Below are 15,196 nucleotides of genomic sequence, written 5' to 3'. Positions count from 1 at the left end.
TCAAAAGGAGGAATACAAATTAGCTGTCTTCGAGCGCAAAATACTCCGCAAAATCTTTGGACCCACGTTGGAAAATGGGAACTACAGAATAAAAATGAACCACGAGTTGGAAGAGCTGATTGAACAGCAAACAATCATAAGATACTGTAAGTCCCAAAGACTACGATGGGCGGGACATGTGGAGAGAATGCCCGAAGTTAGAGCGCCAAGGATCATGACGAAGTGGCTACCCCAACGGAAGAGACCCAGAGGCCGTCCAAGAAGGAGATGGGCTGACGCTGTAGACGTGGACTGGCTTCATATTGGAAGACCCGGTAACTGGAGAAGTGTGGCGAGAGACCGGAGTGAGTGGAGAGTGGTTGTGGAGGAGGCCAAATCCCACCCCGGGATGTAGCGCCGTGGAAGAAGAAGAAGATTTATTTTTGACCGATTTTATCAATGTTATTTGTAAATATAAAAAAATTATAAGAACTGTGGAAAAAATGCCAATCCCGGGATTGTCAAATTGTAATCCCGAAATCCCGGGATCAGAATTTTGGCTCGGGATTGGATTCCCTAATCATGAGTAAAGCATTACGAATAAAGTAGTCATACATACTTTTCCTTTCGGTATATTTATTATATGTGTTTATGTTGCGACCGACCAAAATTAATCCCGTGATTGACGCGTTGGACATGCCCTGCTGTATGGGATACATAAAATATTATTATCTATTAGCCTTTAGATAGAGTGTAGTGCAATGTTTACATTATATAATATTTGGATTGCAAATAGTGTTAATAACATTACTGTGTATCTAGAATTTGGAATCTCCTTTGACGACATTGACAAATGAATGCACAGACAAAAGGTGCTAATTAAAAAGGCAAATAATATTTTTAACAAGTTTCCGTTAGAGACAGCTAAAACAATGATTTTTTTTTTACATTTTGACATTTGACATTGACATTTGACCTTTATAATTTCGGTATATTTATTCTTTTCGCTTTCTAATTGAAAACTCAAACACAACATGTATGCTGGTAATTTATAAAAAAAAATTCTCTTCAATTCAGAAGTATCGTTAATATTTAGAAAATAATATTATCATGTGCCTACTACGTGAAGCATGAGTTCGATGGAAGAAAACATGAGTGTTCGTTTAGTATTAATCATCACCGTTCAGGCAAAAGTCACCAACCCAAAAAACATCATTTCTAGATATCGTAATTTGGAGATGAAGGAAAAATTTAATTTTAATGTTGTATCTACGTTGCATAATTTTCTTATGACTTCTTAATAAATTCTTTATGTTACTTTTACTTTTTGATTCTAATTAATACATTGTAATTTATTATTAAATAGTCATTACAACTAATATATTAAGAGCCGGAGTGCTGTGTGAAGGTAGACTTTGTAGAAAAAACGAATATGTCAGTATTAATAATTTATATTCTGGAAGGTTTTGAAGGGGTGGCTAAAATGTGGTTTGGTGACTTTTGCTTATTAATAATCTGGGCCAAAGCGATCTTAATATAACAACCTTAAGTAACTATTCCTGTTAAGTCATTGTTGCCTGTTTCAGACAAGTATTATAAGTTTTCAAATAACAAATCAGTAACAGTCACCATACATAGTTTAGGAACTTTTGCTTCTGTATTTAAAACGAGGATGTATTTTTTTTATAATGTCAATAATGACTTATGACTTGTTAAGATTTTATCGAAAGTCATTCAGTGAAAAACAAATAATTCGGATTTAAGCAAGATTTTAGTAAAAAATGTACCGTGGTGACTTTTTCATCCTAAAGACTAAAGAACATAATTTTACACTGCGGGTGACGTACTCAACTCAAAACTGCCTTTTTAAGGGTTGGTGACTTTTGCCTGAACAGTGGCGAATAGACGCGTGTGAAAAATAAAAATCACTACAAAATTTTAGTGTGCCAGAATCATTCCATATGTTTTTGAATTCTAACGGAATAAACATAGAAAGTGACAGGAAAATTAAATACGCCTGCATTGTACAGACCTACAAATTTATCTGGAGAATGGCCAAAAATGTAACTACGAACTACCATGGGACGCCATATTGAAAAACGTCATTCGAATGTCAGATTTTGCCAGTTACGAATCGTGATTGGGTAGTTTTCGACAGTGGCTCCAAAAGAAAATGATTAAACTTTACGTATTAAATAATATTATAAAAGAGAATTAATGATTTATATAAGTAAGTACACATTGTACGAACTCAACGCTGAACTCTACCTATATTGCAATAAGGGTCTATCAAATATAATGGGTAATTGAGAAAACTTTTATTGTCGGCGTCCTTGAAAATATTTGCTCTATGAAATCTTCATATAAAAAATCCACTTCAAAATAGCTTGGTTATAAAAATAACTATAAGCCCAATAATTGCATATTGAAAATCATCTCGACTGGGACTCAACCTGCCACTTTCTTCCGTGCGTATAGGCGAGGCCATGCCGAGACAGTGACGTCACACGATAAACCAAACTAAATGACGAAGTGCGACATTTCGGGAGTATACCTGCACTTCATGCCATGGGAAATTTGTTACATGCGACACCAGCTTTTTTTCAAACTAAAAGGTTGCAATTAGGGATTCCAATCCCGTGATCCCGAATCCCGAGATCACAACCTATTTTCGATACATATGAATCCCGGGATTGATAAACATAATTCCGAAACTTTCGGGATATATTTTTTTTATCAATTTTTATGGAAAATAAAAAAAAACGAAAATATAACAGAAAAAATACTTTTAATAACAAATAACTTCATTAGAAATAAACTGACTTTTAATGAAGTTTGATTTATACCCATGTGTAAGTTCATTTTATTTTTTCACATAAATTAATAAAAATGAGAAAGATTGGAAAAAACAATGCGTCGCACTATTAACAAAGTAATTCCATTCGTTTTACGGCAGTTTCATATTTGGCTGACTAATTAGATTTATGAAACGGAAAGGCTAGTACGCCATGATTTGCTTTACTATTTTAAATCTCGCTAACCCATTCATTAAGTCTTTACTAACAGAAACAGTAATCTCACATTATTATTTATATTACAATATTATTACTTATGTATTTCCAAGATTGAACGTATACAATATTAACAATGAAATAAATGTCTTAAATAGTATAAATTATACTAGATTTATTTTTGACCGATTTTATCAATGTTATTTGTAAATACAAAAATTTTATATCAACAATGGAAAAAAATGCCAATCCCGGGATTGTCAAATTGTAATCCCGAAATCCCGGGATCAGAATTTTGGCTCGGGATTGGATTCCCTAGCTGCAATCATGCGGTGTACTGCGGTATATTTAGTTACATGACATGTAAACACATAATAATTACATTGTGTTTTGTGAATACCAACAAAATCACATCGACATATTCGACGAGTTTATATGTGCGAGCCGGCTTAGAATAATATAATAATATGTTACACAATTATAAAATCTACCATTGCAGAGTAAAAGTTCTTAGATCGGTATCATAGATTTTGTCACGTGTAAGAAAAATAAATAGATATTATTTTATTTTGTAGAAATAACTTAAATAGAGAAAATAATTTTTAACTCAAAGTAAAATTACTTATTCAAAACATTGAATATAACACAATATCAAAAACTTTAATTATACATAAATGATGTTAAAGAAAATTTAAAACAAGATACCTACACAATATTAACTTCTAAGCAAGAGTATTTTGAAAACTGTGATTTATTTCAAAATCAAATATCTCAGCTGCAACCAAACTAACTTTTACCCGAAACCACTTTTCACAAAAATTTAAATATTTATCAGCAGTGCCAACAATAACACAAAACACGTAAATGTTGTATTGATGCCGCGTGTGTTTCAGAATATTTAATTTATCCTATAGGTATCACATAATACAGTTTAAATTTTGTTGAATGTCATTAATATTATATAAAATAGTGCATATCTTGGGTTATCTACGTTTAATATATTATATTTGGTACAAATTTTATAATAAAACAAAATTATCCGCGTCGATTCATTGCATGGATTAATTTAAATTGTAATATCCATAAAATTCATTCGTACCATAATATACCTATGCAATAAAAATATGATTTAAGCTGCTTGATTCTGTAATACCTACTTCATTTTGTTCTGTTGTATGTCAAATTTGCTTAGAATAAAGTGGTCAGCAAACACACTCGTACTAGTTAACAACATTTTTTTTAATAACCATCCGCATGTTATTTCTCTTTGTGTGTATATCTATGTCATGATATACATCGTACAAACTGACAGTTAATGATACCTAACCACTATGCACCATAAGTGTTCAAACTTTTTCAATACACGGCGCCCTAAACATACTACATAGAATGAGTAAGCCCGTCCTTCAACTTACATATCGCAAATCTTGGAATAAGTTTTACTGGTGTTTTTTATACACTGTCAAAAACCCAGCTTCACAAACGTTACTTATCACAAAAACTAATCTAGGATTCGCTGATCTTTACCACCTAGAAACGGTATTCCTTATTTCCTGATATATCCTTCAACTTAATCAGATATTATATGTTGCCTAGTTTACTTTTAAATGTAACGCAATCAACTATCTTCCACCGCCGCGTATCCAGAAATTTGTACGTAAACAGTTCACCGCAGGGCACTTATTCGTGCGCCGCAGTACGTGAAACTTGAGTGTAACATTTAATGTGTAACATTTAATCAAATGACGAGTTCTTCGTTGAACATTTCACCGTTGAGTATATTTGTACATATGCTACAACATGTGGCAAATTTTATGAGATGTCTTTACTAGGTTAGGTTAGGTTAGGGTTAATCTAATTGGAACAGTACTATTTGCAAACTATCGCCGCATTTTGTAAGATACGTACAAATGTATTCCACGGTGTAATGTTCAACGAAGAACTCGTCATTTGATAAAATGTTATACGAACTCATGTTTCACGTACTGCGGCGCACGAATAAGTGTCCCACGATGAATTGCATACGTACAACTTACATGTAACCCCACTGCCGAAGTTAAGTAGAGATTAGGCTTAGAATGGGTCTTGAATCCACATAATCTCCCCCATCAGTTTAATCATCAATAAATTGTTTTGATCTCCAATATAACAGAACGTGGAACGACCACGACCTGTATCGACACAACGCAACGTGTCGACTCTGGAAATTGTCTAACAGTCTGCGGCGCATATTTTGAACACTACTGACATACTCACTAAGAATGATTAAAATCAATCACTATAGCAGGCATAACTTCGAAAAGAGAGACATCGCAAGCGCTATATAGGATTTAACTCGATAATATACAGCGGGATAACTTCGAAAAGAGATCCATTTTAACTCTATGTTAACTCTGTAATTGGGATCTCTCAGAGACCTTTCTCAGAGAGGATCTCTCACAGCCAGTCGGTTTAGTCTGATTAGCTCTGACCCTTATAATCATAAAGGTCCTCTATTTTGAGACTAAGCACATTACACTATCGAGATTCGTTTCTAGTGGTGAGTGTGGTATCTAGTTTTCAAATGTGATACCTGACCTGAATTAATCCTTTGGCAGGTTCATCTGGTTATTTGTTAGAGCGAGTCGTCTTATTTTGTTAATCTATCTTCGTGTACCGTTTGAAGTATTCTCGCTTATTGTTGATTAATCTCTATGAACTCGAAATAAATACTAAAACCAGAATTGTTTCTATTTTATAAAGACTATAACATACTCTGACTGGTGACCAACGTGGGCCCAAAGTTTTTCTAAGTTATAAATAAAACCATTCTATAACTGGCGTCCAACGTGGCCCTAAAGTATTGTTATTGTTATAAATAAAAACCTTCTTATATCATTTCATAAGAAGTATTCTAGATCTACTAAATATCTAATACAATCTGGGCTTTTTTTAAAAAAAAAAAAACCAAACAATTTACCAACTGTAAAAACGTCATATATTTGAATAAAAGTATTATAGTGATTTCCATGGTACCCACATTCTGAAACGGGCCCCCTACATATCAGTAAGGTTAAAATATGTAGTATGGCGCTCTATAGTACCGTTTTCCAAGTGGTGTTCGAGGTAAAATTAAAGGTGTTCAGTGTATCAACAAACATTAACCAAAAAATGTAATTACACAACCAAATATTTTACAATGTTAATACGCCCGAAGGAAATTAGCACCGCAGGTGATTTTTTTTACAATTATTGCAAATTTGTGATGTGCATTATTTCAAGTATCTGGTCGATCCCCCAGGCTAAAGCCCTGTCAGCCCCCCCTTTGTGGGGGCCATGGTAATTTCCATAGTTCAGTCCAATTTTCGTCTGACAAATTGTCTCGATTCCTTTTCTTATAGTTAGAGTCTATGGCCGAATGTCTTCTTCCACTGAGTCACCATCGATCAATGTATTTTGAATGATCGAAAATTGTCAAATGTGGTCCGACGAGTTTGATGACCAAAAGTGCCGAAACTGTTTTGGTCTTCAACAAAGCTCTTATTAGGGTAATAATTAGATTCATTTGAGAAAAATCGCATTCACATTCACTTGAAGAAGTGATTATAGAATTCAATGCATTTATCAAACGCGATAGTTTTTCAGGATATGTCTTTTCATACGAGATGATTCAGGAAAATTAACTTGTACCTACTATGTAATCGCAAACAATGTTTCATCTAATCAAATCAAATCAAATGTATTTATTTTACATATAATGAGCATAACAAATTATAAATTCAAAGCATTCACGACATGACATAAAATAAGTGTTAATAATTTAAAAAAATAAAAATACAGAGAAGTGTGAGTTAATAATACAATAAGTAATAAAATAAGAAATAAAATAACAAAATAATAAGATAAAAGTAGATGGAAGCACACAGAGTGAACTTTGATAGACCCTATCTTAAAAACTTATAAAACAACGTCCACCTAAATTCACCCTCACGTAAGTGGAATATATCAATATCCGAAGCTATTTCATTAAACATGGTTATTGCCCTCCCAATTGGCATTACTAATGGCAGGTTAGTTCTGCACCGTAGGAGAACAAACAACGGATGCCCTCGATTCCTGAGGTAATTATCAGAGACACACAAGCCACACCACCAAGAATGTCAGAGGTCACATTTACGCCGCGTATAAGTCTGAAAAAATATGTAGCTAAATAAAGATCCCTTCTAAATGTTAAGCTACAGTATGTAAGCATCCCTAAGAGAAAATCAGTCAGATAGAGCCACGGATAATATCCATACAGCCGAAAGTAAAGGAGTCTCAAAAATTTCTTTTGGACTCTCTCCACCATAAGCTAATTGCTTTTGAAACGTTAAAAATACCGTGAAAAAAGGTGCCGGAACGCCGTACCACCGCGTTACATTACAAAAAAAGCCTTGAATATAATAATATCCGCACTAGATTCTTATTAGAAACTGATGAGAGATAATAAATTGCTACTATCTATACAATTTACTCTTCCTGGGTGAAATGAATGTACTTAAGTAATATGTTATTGTTGAATAGAATAATATAGAATACTGACTAATAGACAAATCGCGGAAAAACCAGATAATTTCGCTGAGCTCTAATTATTATCTATGTATGCATAAAATATATTAGCAGCGACAATAGATAATTACAATAATTGTTAATGCCACCATTTTTGCTTTGAATAATTCTAATATAATTATAAATATTTAAATAATTAGTTACTTATCTATATAGCCGATGACTAATAAATAACTAGCAGGTAACTACGTATCTGCATAATGATGATTGGGATTCGCAATTTGTTTTTTAATACAACTAGTGTAATTTTGTATTGGACTAATATTTACTGCAATTCCATTTACCGAACACGTATGCCACGCCATTAAATTAACCTCAAATTAAATCGATACAGTCAAGAGCAAAATGAGCTCATTAGATGCGAAGTCAGTTACCTCTATGTTTGTAAAATCATTTTTTACCTTTCCCAATGATTTTTTGTAGAAAAAGAAGAAATAGATACTAACATATTCACTTTTCTACCTCTTAGCGCTAGTAAAATTGAGTTAAAACATAAAAACCATTAGTTGATAGGTATTGATAAATTATTAGACCAATAGCAAAGAGATCTTTGACCAGTGGCATAATAATAATTAATTGCAGTGTTCTTTTAAAAAAATAACTTTTAAAATTACAACATTCGAAGTTTTTGAAATACATTTACGAACAAGCATTCGATGAGTTTTAGTAGATATGGATAAATTTTCTTCTCATTCCTCCTTCACTCCTGCATTCTTCGATCAGAACATATTATTATTGTTTTTACTCAATAATACTTTTTATTCGGTTTATTTTTATAAGTACTATAATATGTTTGTTATATATCTCGTACTTTAAATATTTTTACATGTTATATTGTTAACAATTTAAATAATAAAAAAGGTAATTTCTAAATTCCCTATCTTCTTTTAAACATACACGACCCTACCCTAGTATTAAACCTTAAAGTTGAATGTGACCCCCACGTTTGAAAAAATTGTCGACCCCTGGTCTAAAGCGTAAATTTCCGCAGAAAATACCTACATGTGGTGAACCATTACCGACTCAAGTAGAAAGCCGATACATTCACAACGACTGGTCCTACTTTTTCCGCCCCTCCCGTTTATGTATGAACTGTCATTGCCTGTCATTTTTCTAAATAGTGCTCATACTGACGCGTCTGTCGTGTTCACACAGGGGATGGTTTGATTTGAATGAGTAAGTTACATGATATAAATAATACACTAGCATTAACACACCTTCTACAAATGTAATGCATAGATCAATGCTACATATTTTTTAGAAATCGATATTACCACTGGTTTTTGTGTTGTTTTGATGAATAACAGGAATGTGTATTATTTATAAATTATTAATATATTTGATTTGAGAATTTTTTATAATTCAATTTGAAACGAGAAAGGGCGAATCAATATGTCAAGTAATCTGGGATCTGATTTTGACAGCTAAACAGTCGACCACTCGTTGCTTGTGCAAAAAGATGTGCTCAGGCTTTATTAATCTAAAGATGGCGCTGGGTGAACCAATCCAATTTTTCTCTATGGCGACTGACCGAAACTATTTTTTTTTTTTAAATAAATGATTTTCAACTACCGAATTGGTTATAAAATTCATTATAATATTAATACATCAATAAATTAAACATGGTCAATAATCTTATGGATCTTGAAAGTATGTTTGTATAAATTGAATAAAAATGCGTAAATACGACAACGTTTAATAATTAAAATATGTTAAATATCGATTTTTATGCACTGGCAATACAATCGTAAAACAGAAACGTTAAGAAAATAAGGAATTGCTTCGATTATTATGATATAATACTCGTAGATAATAAATATTTTTAATAATGGCCACCATTCCCATAAAAATGATAAGAATTTTCAATAATTATATTTTCACGTTTTCCTGCAACAACATTGAAATTTTGAAATATGCGTATGAAAAGTAGGTACATTTATGGGTTTTAAAAAGAATTTAAAACATGCTTATTAAAAACGAGTTTTTCAGTGTACCTATAGACTTTTTTAACAATAATATGTCCATTCAGCAGAGAATTAGGCCCATTAACTTTTAATGGTTCACAAAATTATCTACAAATTATCAAAAAATACTTTTCGACAATAATCACACACGGACATGCAGCGATTTGGCCGATTTGTATATTTTAGTAATATTTTATAAACAGGATCATTTCGATTCGGTTTTTTCATCTTTCAATACAATCGATTACCTAAATCGTTATTCAAAAAACGATTCGAGACCAATCGATTTTCATAGCACATCCCTAGAGGAAACAAACAAAATACAGGAAACTTCTAATAAATTTAAGCCGCAAACTGCTTTGCCGATAAGAAAGAACGACGAACACAGAATAGAAGTGTCAGAAAATGCAGAGAACCGTCTTGTCTTGTATCCTTGTTAATTGGGGATGCTTATACCACCAGAGGCACCTAGTAAAAAAATACGAAGCTTGCAATTTGAGACATAAAGATATAAGAGAGATAAAAAGGATTTCAAATTACTTATACACACTTATATTTTTATAAAAAATCGATGTTTTTTAAAATAAATATAAAAGATATTAAATCTATGAATTAGTCAAGTTAGAGAGAATTAGTCAAGTTAGAGTCAAGAAGTTAGTTTTTCAAAACATAGAAAACTTACGAAAACTAAATTTTAATAATAAATAATAATATGACCATAAAATATATTATGTAATATTAACGTAACTGTGGGCATACATATGTAACAAATTCATATTTTTTTACAATAATTGTAAGTTTATCTTTGATAATTAATTTTTAATTCATAATTAATTCAGTAGAAATTGTAAATTATCAAAAAAAAATGTCTCAAATTTAGAGCTTCGTATTTTTCCGCTAGGTGCCTCTGGTGGTATAAGCATCCCCTTAATCTCCTTCCAATAGTAGCATATCTGTGTATTTGTATTGTTACTATCCGTGGCTTTATCCAACTGACTTTCTCTTAGGCATGCTTACATACTGCAGTCTGCAATTTAGAAGAAATCTTTATTTAGCTACGTATTTTTTTCGACTTATACAAGGTATAAATGAGAACTCTGCCATTCTGGGCAGTGTTGACCTGTGTGTCCCTGATAACTATCTTAGAAATAGAGACCACCAGTTGTTTATTCTCCCAAGGTGCAGAACCAACCTGCCACTGGTAATGCCAATTGGGAGAGTGATAACTATGTTCAACGAAATTGCTTCGGGTGTTGATATATTCCACCTACGTGAGAATGAGTTTAGGTGGATGCTGTTTTATAAAATCTTAAAATAGGGTCTGCTTAGCTCATCCGGTGTACTTCCTTGTACCTATCTAATTCATCTACTGATATATCTCTTTTTTTATGTAATACTGTTATATTTATATATCTTTGTTTCTAAATGTCATGTTGTGAACGTCTTAAACTTATAATTTGTAATGTCCACAATATGTTAAAAAAATAAATGAATTGAATTGAATTGAACACTAGGTACGGGTATTACTAATTAATTATCGGGTATTATATAATAGAAAATTTAATGTAAGTAGGTATGGTAATATTTTACAAGCTCATTTAAATAATCGTTTGCACTAATCCCGCGAGAAACCAAATTAAAAAAAAAAACAAAATAAATAGGTAGAAACCAAATACATTGGTAGCGGTGTTAGATACATGGGTGCACTGACAGATTTGGATGCCACTTTACGAACATAATATTGCCTTTGTGATAAACCTACATTGAGTGTTTTTTACCGATTTTTTTACACTTTGATTGTTTTTTGATAAATATGCAAGATTCTTTTTATGATTTTCATACTTTATGTTGTAAACTCCTCAATCGCCTTCATAGAAAACCATCACTGGCCAAAAAATAACAAAATATCAACATATATTATTTCTTTTCTTTTTCCCATCATGTCCGATCATAATAGGATCACATGGGCGTTCACAGAGTGGAGGTTTGTATTAACAGATTTTTTTACGAGAAATGGATGTCAGCCACCTGTTCAACCTAATAGGTCCATACTCCTATCCATGACTCATACACAAATTGAAAAACGATATGTGTACTTGCCAAACCCAGAATTCGAACTGGGACCCACGAAGATATAGGCGGCTATCGTGGTTGTAAATTTAAAATATTCATAGTAAAAAGGTTTTTATATAGGTACCTATTTACCTAATAATATAACATAATACGTATAATTGATTAATTTTTAAACGTCATTACACACACAACAGTTAGTTACCTACCTACTTCAGATTACGCGTGATTCATCTCATTCAAGATATTATTATAAAATTTACTACGATTATTAAAATGGACAACAATTAATATGGTGGCCCTACGCGCGGCAGAAGTATAACTTAACCGTTGTAATAATTTACATCAAAGTGAAAATTATTCGTCTGAATTATCGTAAATCAAAATTTGAAGAACGTAAATATACTAATAATTATTTTATGATGAATTTACGGTGTAGATTCATGAACTCTACGGACAAGATAGTTTATTGGTACGAGTGCAGCTCCACCGAACTGTTTCGGGTAGCAGACGACAAATATAAGATCGCCTTGATGGTGGCCGACCTCCGCTAGGGGATGGCACAATAAGAAGGACAAGATAGTGGAAGTTAATTATTGCTGCCTTCGAAATGTGGTTTTTGCCAGGGCTCGAAATGGTCCGGAGCGCCGTTCCGGTTTGTGACATCGATAAAATTATCGCTCCGTCTCGTAGAAAATATATTTTGACTGGCTGATCATAGACCATAATTATAATAGAATATCTAACACAATTATTTTTTTATAAAATACACATAAAATTTGATAACTATGTAAATATCTTCAAAAACTTGTCGAACGCTCCGGTTCGTAAACTTTTCCATTTCGACCGCTGGTTTTGGCATCGAATGCTTCGTATATATTTATATGGCAGAGCACGGGACGAATCAGTCAGGTTCCATACAAAGGAAAGGCTTTCGATAAATTATGTCTTAGACGAATTATGCAGTATTTTGGACATATTAATTTGGACCGGATAATTTTAAGAGAGTGGTGATTTTGGATGGCTTCCAGAGAAGGCGAACCATATTAAGAGCATCAGCGCTGGAGTGACCGAGTGAAGGAGCTTACTTGGAACAGCCTTAATTCTTCCCCGAGAGACCAGACAACCGTGAGGGTTGAAGGGTCGCTCAGAAGATATTATAAAAAAGATTTTCTTTTATATTTATGTATTTTATATAAGAATTAAGTATATTTATGTTTTTTTTTATTAGTAAACGTATAATTTTGTAATGTTTTGTAAACACACGGAAAATAAACTATAATAGTAACTTTCACAAAACTAAGCATTATAAATATTTTAATAGCAGCGCTCGAATTGGAAAATTTTACGAACTGGAGTGCTCGATAATTTTCCCAAAATTAAATAACTTAGTTGAGTACTTATCTAATTGTACATATTATATTTTATAAAAAATAAGTGTGTTAGAATGTATATATATATATATAATTATAGACTATCTAGCTTAAACGGAATGATAATTTTGTCAATTTCATGAGCCGGAGCAGCGCTCCGGTCCATTTCGAGGTCTATAATCAATAGTTTGGTTTGACAAAACGATAGAAACCATAAATAATAAACCTCTATATATAGTTATCTCTAAATTATTAATTTAGCATTTATAAAAAAAAATACAAAATCACAATTATTAGGAAAAAATAAACAACATTATATTGTGTGTATTGTATGCAGTTATTTTGTTTTCATTTGGCAAACTGTTTGCATATTATGAAAACTGCAAGGCATTATTTATTACAGATTTAAATAATTTTATATGTATACAATGATAGTAAAACTTACGATTTTCTGCTCAGCTGAATAGTCACGCCTGTTAATAAATTAATCACTGATTTCTAGCACATACGTCCAAGGTTTTATCTTAATATTCTTTCTAAACAAACTGTTTTAACCTTTCTTTTGAAGATGACAGAAATCAGTTTTACGCAAAAAGCAAATAACGTCGACGCGATTTGATCAGGCTTTGTCAGTAGCCTGAGGTTGACTAAATCATTTAAAAATCATGTCGCGAGTTTACATACCCTCCACCACTCTCGGTACCGACTCATTAGATGGCATACACTCCGCGACCAAATTATTAGAACAACGATTATTTCAGAGTTGAGGATTAAAGGAGTGCAGTTGACTTCAAAATTAAATGTGTCATTGTAAATTCTACAGAACTCTTTTTAATATTTTATAAATGAGATAGATAGATTCAGTGGCGAAGGGTGTAGGTAGGCTGTTAAGATCCAACATAAATAGTTTACACTAAAATTTGTAAGTTATACGTATTTGTTTTCAATGAAATTAGACTACAAATTACAGATGTTGTCAATAAAACCCTGCGTACCAAGCTATAATAGATAATATTAAAAAAAAACTCGTCTATCTATAAAATATCTAAAATTATGCATTTAAATCATACATAACTTTGGATATTTTGTAGATATAATAATATTTTTTATCTATTATAGTTTGGTTTAGGCAGGGCTGAATAATTTTAAAAAAATTGAACCAACAATATGTGTAATATGTATTTATTAATCCAACGAAAACAAATAAAAATATGAATGAAAAAGTGAGCACAATTTTGTCATATCGCCCAAAATAAGCCAAAACTTTTATGGTTTGGTTAGGCAGGGTTTGATTTTTAAAACTAACCAACGATAATATCTGTAAACTGCAGTCTTAGTTCAATAAAAACAATTACGTATGGCCAAAAAAGTTTCATGTGCACTATTTATGGCGGATCCTAACAGCCTCCCTCCACTCTTCGCTACAGGACTAGATATAGTTCATAAATGAACCATTATTACTATTTTGAGAATAAATCTTGATACCTACGTAGATATAATTTGTATTAATATTTGAAGGACAAGTCTATGAAGAAAAAAAATTAACACAAAAGTGCATAAAGTATAATATGGAATGTAGGCAAAAGTTTTATAAAAAATATAAAATGGAATAATAAGAAATAACATAAACATAGATTCCTCCAAACCAACCTGCCGTGCACCGCACGTGGTCTTGATCGAGCATATCACGAGGCTCTACGTTTGGATGTGAAGCATCAATGGTTTTTTTACGTCTGGGAATATTTCAGGAGCAAGACTAAAATCGCCATGCACTTAAGTGTGCTTCGACTGAGTTTACTGAGACTTTCTAATGAAAGTGCCCATGGGAGCGAAATAAGAAAAAGCACGAAAAAGAGACCATAGCTGGACAAATCTTGTTATGTTATGTCACGAGATAGAAACGTCCATAGTAAGTTAATTTCTACGGAAATGGTACCTACCTAACAACAAAAATTAAAGCATTCTCAAAAAATGATGTCTATTAATTTGTGGTATCTCTGTATAGAATGAGTTAATAACAATGTATATACATTTTTATGCATCAATACGTCGTTCATTGAAGTAAGTTCTTTCAAGCTACATAGTATAAGCCAAGTACATTGTAGGCACTTAATAATATTATTGAAGAAATTTTGATACAACTGAATTCAACATACATATTTAATGAAGTAATGTAAAATGTAATACTAATGACAATATAGTGTGAAATATG

General features: G+C 32.2%; 1 protein-coding gene across 1 annotated transcript in view; it reads right to left on the bottom strand.

Moving 5' to 3' along the window:
• Spn28Dc (Serpin 28Dc) overlaps positions 1–13,633 on the bottom strand; it is a 61,277-nt gene extending 47,644 nt beyond the window's left edge. The window contains exon 1 of the mRNA XM_085960420.1: positions 13,430–13,633. The gene's annotated coding sequence lies outside the window, so the exon portion shown is untranslated. The remainder of the gene's footprint in view (positions 1–13,429) is intronic.
• Between the last annotated feature and the right edge of the window lie 1,563 nt (positions 13,634–15,196).

Source organism: Rhyacophila brunnea, unplaced genomic scaffold (assembly GCF_057557595.1).
Source record: "Rhyacophila brunnea isolate RB1 unplaced genomic scaffold, BYU_Rbru_1.0 scaffold_11, whole genome shotgun sequence".
In the NCBI taxonomy this organism is placed as follows: domain Eukaryota; kingdom Metazoa; phylum Arthropoda; class Insecta; order Trichoptera; family Rhyacophilidae; genus Rhyacophila; species Rhyacophila brunnea.
This window is presented reverse-complemented; position numbering and strand designations above follow the sequence as displayed.